Here is an 11,351-nt window from a genome sequence, read left to right as displayed (position 1 = left end):
ATCATACAATGCTTGTCATGCATACGTAGTGTCACAATGGGAAATCAAGGCCATGCCATGGCCAAACTGAGAACGGCTTGGTGGGAATACAAAAATTGGTACACAAGATTGGCAAGACATCAAGTTCCTATAGAGACATACAACAAATGGGCTTATAAGACATTAATCCTGACCGTGCAATGAAAGCATACGCATAACCGGGGACACCGCAGGGTGAGATTTACTCATTACTAGAAGGGCGGTGCGCGCTTTGCTGTGCCACTTATGTTCTTGGGGTTGTACATATTTTATTTTTATGCGGTCATTTTTTTAAGTTGTGAAAATTATTTACATGCTAGTTGGTTGGAGTGTGTTCTTTTTAGCAGAGATGCTACACCAACGAATAGACTTTACGGAATTATAGTTATGGATGGATGTGTCAATTTATGGTTGGAAATTAGGGGAAGATTAGCCCAACGATGAGAATCAGGGAAGTGATTGTTGGGATGATGTTTGATATGACCAATCCATAGCGAATAATCCGTGATTGTATCATTGTTTCTATTATTATAGTGTTTGGGTGGGTATTTTTGACCGTGTGTAGCGAATAATTTGTGATTGTATCATTATTTCTATTATTATGGTATTTCGGTGGGTAATTTTGACCATGTGATTGGAGGGCGTCTTTTAATTAGGACGTCGATAAGTGCCACACGTATGGGCATTAGGAAAGCTGCCCACACATTTTATGTGGTGTATAAGAGGAACATCCCACACGCCCATGTGTGGGCAAAAAAAGTAATGCCCACACACCTCTTTTTTTCCTCCCGATCCCTCTCCCACGCGTGCGTGTGGGCGAAATAGATAACGCCCACACGCCCCGTATGTCAGGCCTCGTACCTCGTGGTCCCGCACGCCCGCATGACAGTCACCGCGCATCCCGCAGTTGCCATGATCCAGACCCTCGTCCATGTTCGTTTAACTGCAGTTGCCATGTCGCTGAACTTCGGTTGCCATGTCGGACAACTACAGTTGCCATGGTTGCTCAACTGCAGTTGCCATGTATGGTTTGATCTACTGCAGTTGCCATGATTTTCAAAACTTTGGGAGTTGTCACCCACTAAACACTAGGCAGTTGCCATGTAGCACTACAAGAAGGCATGGCAAAGAAACATGTTCGGGTAAAAGAGAGAGTTGCCATGTGCTCACAAGCACGCTAGGGCAGTTGCCATGTAAAAAAAAGAGTTGCCATCTGCTTACGTGTACGCTACGGCAGTTGCCATGTACCATGCAAAAACACATGGCAACTCGGGTAAAAAGAGTTGCCATCTGCTTACAAGCAAAGTTAGGGCAGTTGTCATATACCTGCAGAAACACATGGCAACTGCCAGCTTTGGGTGTGGGCTAGGAGACGGGCGTGTGGGCGAAGTGATAAACGCCCACACACCAGCCCCCTCTGCGTGCGTGAAACTAGTGTGTGGGCGAATTGCTAAACACCCACACATCAGCCCCTCATGTGGTAAAAAAAGGACGTGTGGGCGACTGGATGAATGCCCACACACCAGCTTAGTCCTACGTGGCACACAAAAACTGCTAGAACGCGCCAAGATCCGTGCAGAATTGGTTGGACGAGGATCCATATGTGTGGGCGAGTTGCCAGACGCCCACACGTGTGGGCGTTAACATTTTCATTTAATCAATACAAATACATGAGAAAGTTACCTATGTTGTTGGTTGCGTGTGTTATGTTGGTGTTAAATGTGTCATATGTGGCACTTCCTTTGTCAAGAAGGCCCACACAATCCAAGCACTTACCGAGGGACCCATTCATCGAGAGATCCGACTATCAAGCCCAATCAATCGTGTATCCAATCCAAATTGAATACCTCAATTGAATCATAAAAAATAGTGAGCTTACTGAAATTAGAGATTTCATTGACACAATCAAGGATTGATCGACTCAAAATCAAGGCATTAAAATTTTATACCTCAATTGAATGGGAGAGCTCCAAAATTATGTAGCATAGTGTATTAAAAAAATTGAATGAGAGAGCTCCTGGTGAAATTGTTGACCCGGTTAAAATCAGGTGACATATTCCAATTAAAGACCTCAATTGAATGTGGGCTGTACCATAGTGTATTAAAAAAATTGAATGACAGAGCTTCTTGTGAAATTCTTGATTCGGAGAAAATAGGGTGACTCAATTCCAACTGGAGACGACAATTGATTGTGGCCTCATTGAAACTAGGGAGCTTAGTGTTATAGAGGATTATTCCTAACTGTCTTCACATTTTAACCCTGAACTTGCTTCTCAAGATGAGAGAGAGACAACTCTTTTCACTAAACCCTGTCTCACACGTCCAAATTCTTCTCTGGTTGCCCTGCTACAGAACACCACAAAATCAATCCATTACATATTCATTCAAACAATGCTCATGGGACTAAAAAAAGATACAGCACTGAATTTTTATCATGGGAATTTGCGGATAAGGTGTATACCATCGCATCTGCCTTTGCTGTTGTGCCTGGTGGTGCAGGTCCTCTCCCTGAATCCCTCGACAAGTTCCTCCCTCGGAGCGGCCCTACACGGCTACACCGTCCCCAAGCTCCACTGTCTTGGCACCAAGAAGCGCAGCGGCAACCGATCCTCATCTGCGGAAGAGCTCGAGGGTGTGGTGGGACTGCTTGGGGCGGCTGACGGCATCAGGCTAGGGTCAGCAGCACTGGCGGCGCGAGAGCATCAGGACAGCCAGGAAGGGTCGGCGTCGGCACACATGGGCTCTGGCGTGGCAGAGAGGCAAGGCAGGAGTGCAGGCGGTTGGGGGAACTGTCCTTGGCGTCAACTACCTGAAAAATACAGAGGATCGTCTACCCATCCACAAATATAGAGGACGACAGGCTTGTTTTAGAAGCTCCTCTGAAAATTTTAGGGACACATAACCATAGAGAGGATTTGTTAGAGTGGATGTCAGAGGAAATAAGAAATCGTACGAGTAGCTTATTTTGGGGACAAAGTTCTGCTACATGAGGATCAATAGCGGCGATACATGTTTGTCAGTTCAACAGCACCTGGGAAGTAAGCAACTACCCCTACCCTTCAACAGCAGGCTATTCTTTAAACTTCCAATGCCCCGCAACCTGCATGCGAATTGCAGGATCTGCGAAAGGCCTCCCAAGGATGTGAGATGTAGACCAAAATCATGCGCCAAATTCAGCCATCCTGATCATCCATATAATGCTAACACTGCAAATTAGTACTATATGTTGCATCTGAGGACATGAACATCACTTGATAGGCCACCACCATCTCCTAGTTAGTGGAGGCGGCGTAAGGATGTCAATCATCGTCTCCTTCTCCCTTGGAGTCAGGGGAACCCCTCGGACAAGGTTCAGAGCCATAATGTGAACGTTAGTCCTTTGCCTATGCTTTTGGTAAGCCCAGATACCAGCTGCAACCCCACCCACAATAACCTGCACAATTTACCGTGTCAGGTTTTGAACTACCTACCCTAGAAACCCAGTTGTACATGAAATATTTAAATTCAGGGAATTAGATACTTAAATAATTTGAAGTGTTCGATTGCAGCATTTTCTGCTGCAGATTTTTATTTTATTTTACTACGCACGAATAAATGTAGTTCAAATAAGCATCACTGTCTGACTGTCTATACAGAAGTTGAGATACAACAAGGGATCAGCTAGAAACCTGGAATCCTCAGTTATTGATTAGCTTCTTTAGAAATTCAGATATTTTTACATCCATAGGTGCAAATTCACTCAATAACTATGAAAGAGAATCATCAGCATTTGTGTTAATGCTGCCTATTACTTATGAACAACATCTTGACGCAAAAGTTCGTGACAATAGATGGGTTCACCAGGGCACACCAATGCATGCATGAAACAAACAAATAATGTGCTAAGAAGTGCAAGTAATATTACTTCTAGTACAATAAAAGTATGAATAGCATGTTAAATTTGCAATTAGGCTCACCGACGATAACCATATAGCGGCAGTTTGAATATCAAATTAGGGGCATATAGAACCGTTTCGCCAAAGTCGTCTTCTAATTTTTTGTATATCTCCTTATCACTCTTGCCAGATTTTATTTCATCGCGAATTAGCTGCACAAAAATTACACATATGTGATTACCTGAGCCATGAAGCTTCCATGACATACTGCGTGTCTGGCAATAAAATTTCAATCTTTAAAGCATATAGAACTAGGGCATTTATTTATGTCAAGAATTCAAGATTAAATATTGCATGTATACATAGTGCATGGTGCAAATAAATTGCTTGTGCACCAGACAACAGTGTTCCTGTGCACCAATAGGTAATGGAAATTTAAGATAGCTGAAAAGGCATACCAGGGCAAAAATATTATCAAAGTCTTAGAAACAATCAAGTCAAAAACACATAAATATATAATCCAAGAACCAAGCCAACTGTGGCATTTGCAAGATCATCTTTGTCATTACAAACAATAAGTATAGACAGATAGAGTTCTTTCAGATAAATATATATAATAGCAAACATCATTCAAGTTTCTCAACGTTATTTTGCAGTAAACCATTGGGCGCCTGTGAACATCTTTGAGTAACGAGATACAAGTAGCTAGTTCATTTCTAAGCAAATGGTTAATTCAAACACAGTTAGGTTTGGCTGAGATCAAGAGATAAGTAAAGCAAAGGTTGGATGCTGTGGAAGCATGAAAAAATATAAAGGTATAAAAAAATCTCTGCTACTAAAAGCTTGACAACTAACTGGATGGAGAAGGTCAAGCAACTGATCATCACGAGATATATAGAACGGAAAAGTACCCTTCTAAGGAGAACTGCAACATCTGCTTGTGAATCTTCAATGGACTGGCTTCCACACTCAGTGCACCGGATGCAATAATAAAGCTACTGTTATTCCCAAATCAACAAAATTAGAAATCAAAATAGTAACCTGTAGGCATGAATTGCTATCTCCTCATTTTTATCTTAAAAGAACTGTGGACGAACAATTCGTGTGTAGCAAACAGATTCCATATGAATCGACCATATGGATGGAATAATCAATTCTAACTGCAACCAAGGAGCTCCAGACTGACTTGTAGGCATGAACTGCAACCTACATGTTTTTATGTTCAATTAAATCGTTGCTGATAATAAACAAACAGTTGAGTAACCATACTATTGGCTTGAACTAACACTAACAAAATGCTAACTTATAAGTTGTGCACAAATTGACCACCTAACTTCGGTTTGCTTTTTGGTCCTCTGCAAACTTTCATGTGCATGCCGTGCAGTGAAACTACAGCTCATAGAGGCATATCATGTGCGCTTCCATAGCAAAAGGACAACAAAAAACTAGCTGTATTTTTGGCTCCCTGGATGGAACATTGGAAAACAGTAAACAAATGTGAGTGCTGGAAAAAAAATCATACTTTGGTGTTGGTTTTAATCACTTTGTAAAGCCACGAAATCGCTTCTAAACTACCGATGTGGGACTAAAATATTTGCAGTGCCGCGGTAGCACAGTCGTGCACTTACCGCAGTGACCGTCGGCCGGTGCTCCCTCCACTTCCGCTGGCCGGAGTCGCCGCGAGAGAATACTGGAGTTCAACCCCCTCTCCGATGCGTGCGCCTCCCTCCTCGACTCAGGTGGCCGGCGATGCTCCCGTCTCCGCACCAAGACAAACTGGTCCCCCGTCGGCCAATCCGCGGTGGCCCAACGGAGGGAAACCCCAGTTCTCTATTTTTTTGACGAAAAAAAAACGGATTTCTAGAGAAGAACCTTCTGGCGGTGAGGAATGCTGGCTGGACGCCGGCGGCGTGGCTCCGATCCGGGGGTCGGGACCCGCGGGAAGGGGGAGGAGACGAGGACGAGGAGCTCTGCAGGTGGACATGGGCTGCCCATGCCCGCACCCGCGACCAAGCCCACAAAAATTGCCCTCGTGGACACCCCCCCGCGTGTAGCATCAAAAAAATGCGGGACTTGCCCGTGATGGGTACGCACAGTAGGGATCTGGTTTGGCGACGCTAACGTCACGCTAATATCCTTTTTTCCTTTCCCCTTTATTTTTATTTTTAATCTGAATGAATATATTTTAAAAATATAAATTTCCTTATATTTTTGAAAACCTCAAAATTATAAAAATGTTATCATAGTATAAAAGATCTGTTAACGCAAATGTTGTTAGCTTTTCCAAAAATGTTCACGACAATATAAAAATGTTCCTGCATTTCAAAAAAAATATATGTGAAATTTCAGTAAAAATTTGTATACGACGTCAAAAGAGATTATTTGCATAATATAAAAATTATCATAAAACAAAAAAATGTATGTAACATTTTAATGGAATATTCTCGTGTTTCAAAAAAACATTCATGGTATTTAAAAATTTATTATAGAAATGTAAAATATGTTCACGTAGGTTAAAAATGCTTATTGTCATTTAAAAATATATGTGATATTTTTGAAAACTGTCACAACTAAAAAACATGAAATTAAAAAAATGTTTATGCAGTGTTAAACATGTTCGCATGGTTTAAAAAAATTGTTTCTTGCCATAAAAAATGTACCAATGCATATTTTGAAAAATATCACTCCCTCTATTAACTATTATAAGAGCGTTTAGATTACTAAAGTAGTGATCTAAATGCTCTTATATTAGTTTACGGAGGGAGTACCTTGTATCCAAAAAAGTGTTCAAAAAAGGGATTGAAAGAAAATGGTAATCACGTATTTGAAAATTGTTAAATATGTATATTTTTTCACAAGTATACAAAAAAATGCACATTGTGTATGAGCAGGAATGGACATCAAAACATGTATTTGCTAAAGAAACGTTAATCATGTATGTGAAAAATGCAAAACGTGTATAAAAAGTGTTTTGGGGGTATGGAAAAAATGTACAATGTGTATGAAAAAAGAATAGGCATCAAAACATCTATTTCAAGAAATTGCTAATCATGTATTTGAAAAATGCTAAATGTGTATAAAAATAATGGTTCAGATGTATACAAAAAATGTATAGTGTGCATGAAAAAAGTGGACATTAAAACATGTATTTGAAAAAAGTTAAACATGTATAAAAATATGCTCCAGATGTATACAGAAAAGCACATTGTGTGTGATAATAAATAGACATGTTGTGAAAAAAAAGAAAAAAACAGTAAAAAAGTAACAAAGAAAACTGAATAAAAACAAGGAAAATGAAAGGAAAACAACTTTAAAAACCAATGAAAATTTAAATAAGACAGCTGCAAAACAAAAGAAATGGTGAAAACCAGAGAAAACAGTGGAAAGAAATGAAAACCAAAAAAGCCAAAAAAAAACCATTACAAAATAGCAAAACTAGTGAAAACCGAGATAGAAAGGAAACCGGTGAAAAAACAGAACACCAAGAAAAACAGTGAAGAAATAAAAGAAAAGCTGAAAAAACAAAAGGAAAAAAGAAAGAAAAGGAACCATGGAGAAAACTGGGCCAAAATCGGAATAACGACCGAAGAAACCGCTCGTGAGTGAGCTTCTTCCATCGAAAACGTAGCAAACAGAAAAATCAGACTAAATGGGGCATCCGAGTATCCTAGTATCATCTCGTGGGAGAATAACCTGCAGCGAAATGGATGCTACTCTCGCTATAGGCGAGATATAGTTCTCATGTTCCCACATAACCCACTTATACGGGCACAACCTTCGGCCATGAAGAAGGCATGGCGGTGGTGGCCATGGCTCGTTCATGGTCGAAGGTTGTGCCCATATCTCCCGACACACATCAGTCGGTCGTTCGCATGCCTTCCACGCGTGATGGCCATGGCTCCTTCATGGTCGAGGATGGCATTCATAGCACTTGCATAGCGGCCGGTTACCCGTCTGCAACGATTTCTGGCAACAATACCTTGCTCCTCCCATTTCTGCCTATGCTTGATTCCTGCTTATATGTTCCATCGTTTCTTGCTCAAGTTTTGAGTCCAGATTTGTTTCTCCTAGAAAATATTGATCCTCTTCGGTCATGAATGAGGTCCGAACTGACTTCTCGATGCAAAAAAAAAAATGGTTTTGCATTTATCGATTAACTGATCATGCATCTCATATATGAAGGAACCAAAATTATTTATTACTTGAAGAATCGAACCGGTCAGTTCGGTTAGACCGAACGCCCAATCTAACCGAAATTCTATGCAATGACCATAAAAATCCCATGCGATGACCAAAGGGACCAACCGAGATGATGACCAAGTCAAAATCATGGGGCAAAATCTCAAATTGTACACCTTGATTGGTTGTGGCAGCTTCAACCTATAGGGAGCTTAGTGAATTAAAGGAATTGTTGGCTGTCATCGTCATCAAATCTTATTGCTTCGTTGTGATCAGTGTAATCCACTACTCTATTTCCAAACTGGCTCTCTAAGGGGTTATCAGATCATATTTTGTTATATTGAGCCATTGCTTTTAAGTAGGCCAAACCACCAGGTATAGCTCCTGATATTCAATTATTTTCAAGGTCCAAGAACTAGAGATTTACTTGTTATGTTAGCTCAAGTGGAATATAACTAGAGAACATATTATGACGTAAGATCATCTCCAACCATTCCTATACAAAACACTCTGTAAAAGTGGTTTTTTATTGGAGCACATTTTTTAGGCCAACTCCTCGTCAAATGTTTTTTATGAATGCTGAAACTGCTGGAAATGCTCTAAGAGCATCTATAGTTGGCATCTCAAACACCCTCTATACGCCAGTGACGGCTCGGAAAATCTTGACCCAGCCGTACCCCTCATACTGGCCCTATACGTCCAGCGTGACCATGAAGGAAATATGCCCTAGAGGCAATAAGAAGTTGTTATTTATATTTCCTTATATCATGACAAATGTTTATTATTCATGCTATAATTGTATTAACCGGAAACTTAGTACATGTGTGAATACATAGACAAACAGAGTGCCACTAGTATGCCTCTACTTGACTAGCTCGTTAATCAAAGATGGTTAAGTTTCCTAGCCATAGACATGAGTTGTCATTTGATAAACAGGATCACATCATTAGAGAATGATGTGATTGACTTGACCCATCCGTTAGCTTAGAACTGTGATCGTTTAGTTTATTTCTATTGCTTTCTTCATAACTTATACATGTTCCTATGACTATGAGATTATGCAACTCCCGAATACCGGAGGAACACTTAGTGTGCTACGTACCAAATGTCACAACGTAACTAGGTGATTATAAAGATGCTCTACAGGTGTCTTCGATGGTGTTTCTTGAGTTGGCATAGATCGAGATTAGGATTTGTCACTCCGATTGCCAGAGAGGTATCTTTGGACCCTCTCGATAATGCACATCACTATAAGCCTTGCAAGCATTGTGACTAATAAGTTAGTTGCGGGATGCTGCATTACGGAACGAGTAAAGAGACTTGCCGGTAACGAGATTGAACTAGGTATGATGATACCCACGATCGAATCTCGGGCAAGTAACATACCGATGACAAAGGGAACAACGTATGTTGTTATGCGGTTTGATCGATAAAGATCTTCGTAGAATATGTAGGAACCAATATGAGCATCCAGGTTCCGCTATTGGTTATTGACCAGATATGAGTCTCGGTCATGTCTACATAGTTCTCGAACCCGTAGGGTCCGCACGCTTAACGTTCGATGACGATTGGCATTATGAGTTTATGTGATTTGATGTACCTAAGGTTGTTCGGAGTCCTGGATGTGATCACGGACATGATGAGGAGTCTCGAAATGGTCGAGACATAAAGATTGATATATTGGATGACTATATTCGGACACCGGAATAGTTCTGAGGGTCAACGAATATATATCAGAGTGCCGGAAGGGTTATCGGAACCATCAGGGAAGTAATGGGCCTTATTGGGCCTAGGGGAGAGAGAGGGGGGCATCCAAGGGCTGGCCGCACACCCCCCATGGGCCTAGTCTGATTTGGACAAGGGGGAGGGGCGGCGCCCCCTCCTTCCTTCTCTTTCCCCTGTCCTTCCTTCTTCTCCTAGTAGTACTAGGAAAGGGGGGATCCAACTCCTACTTGGAGTAGGATTGCCCCCCTTGGGCGCGCTCTATGAGGGTCGGCCGACCTCCCCCCTTGCTCCTTTATATACGGGGGCAGGGGGCACCCTAGAACACACAAGTTGACAATTTTTTTAGCCGTGTGCGGTGCCCTCCTCCACAGAAACACACCTCGGTCATATTGTCGTAGTGCTTAGGCGAAGCCCTGCGTCGGTAACTTCATCATCACCATCAACACGCCGTCATGCTGATGAAACTCTCCCTTGGCCTCAGCTGGATCTAGAGTTCGAGGGACATCACCGAGCTGAACATGTGCAGATTGCAGAGGTGCCGTGCGTTCGGTACTTGATCGGTTGAATCGCAAAGACGTTTGACTACATCAACCGCGTTGCTCAACGCTTCCGCTTTCGGTCTATGAGGGTACGTGGACACACTCTCCCTTCTCGTTGCTATGCATCCCTAGATAGATCTTGCGTGATCGTAGGAAAATTTTGAAATACTACGTTCCCCAACAGCGGCATCCGAGGCAGGTCTATGCGTAGATGTTATATGCATGAGTAGAACACAAAGGAGTTGTGGCGTGGGTATATACATATTGATTGCCTTCACTAGTTGTTTCTTGATTCGGCGGTATTGTTGGATGAAGGGGCCCGGACCGACATTACGTGACCGCGTTCATGAGACTGGTTCTACCGACGTGCTTTGCACACAGGTGGCTGGCGGGTGTCAGTTTCTCCAAGTTTCGTTGAACCGGATTCAATGAACAGGGTTCTTTCTGAAGATCAAAAAACAATCACTATACCGCGTTGTGGTTTTTGATGCGTAGGTAAGAACGGTTCTTGCTAAGCCCGTAGCAGCCACGTAAAACTTGCAACAACACAATAGAGGACGTCTAACTTGTTTTTGCAGGGCATGTTGTGATGTGATATGGTCAAGACGTGATTATATAAATTATTGTGTGAGATGATCATGTGTTGTAACACAGTTATCGACAAATGGTAGGAGCCATATGGTTGTCGCTTTATTGTATGAAATGCAATCGCCATGTAATTGCTTTACTTTATCACTAAGTAGTAGCGATAGTCATAGAAGCAATAGTTGGCGAGACGACAACAATGCTACGATGGAGATCAAGGTGTCAAGCCGGTGACGATGGTGATCATGACGATGCTTTGGAGATGGAGATCAAAGGCACAAGATGATGATGGCCATATCATATCACTTATATTGATTGCATGTGATGTTTATCCTTTATGCATCTTATTTTTCTTAGTATGGTGGTAGCATTATAAGATGATCTCTCACTAAATTTCAAGGTATAAGTGTTCTCCCTGAGTATGCACCGT

At 41.8% G+C, this 11,351-nt stretch overlaps 1 pseudogene; it reads right to left on the bottom strand.

Annotated features, from left to right (window-relative positions):
- Positions 1 to 2,926: 2,926 nt before the first annotated feature.
- LOC119354411 lies at positions 2,927 to 5,888 on the bottom strand (annotated as a pseudogene).
- Between the last annotated feature and the right edge of the window lie 5,463 nt (positions 5,889 to 11,351).

This window comes from Triticum dicoccoides, chromosome 1A (assembly GCF_002162155.2).
Source record: "Triticum dicoccoides isolate Atlit2015 ecotype Zavitan chromosome 1A, WEW_v2.0, whole genome shotgun sequence".
NCBI lineage: Eukaryota > Viridiplantae > Streptophyta > Magnoliopsida > Poales > Poaceae > Triticum > Triticum dicoccoides.
This window is presented reverse-complemented; position numbering and strand designations above follow the sequence as displayed.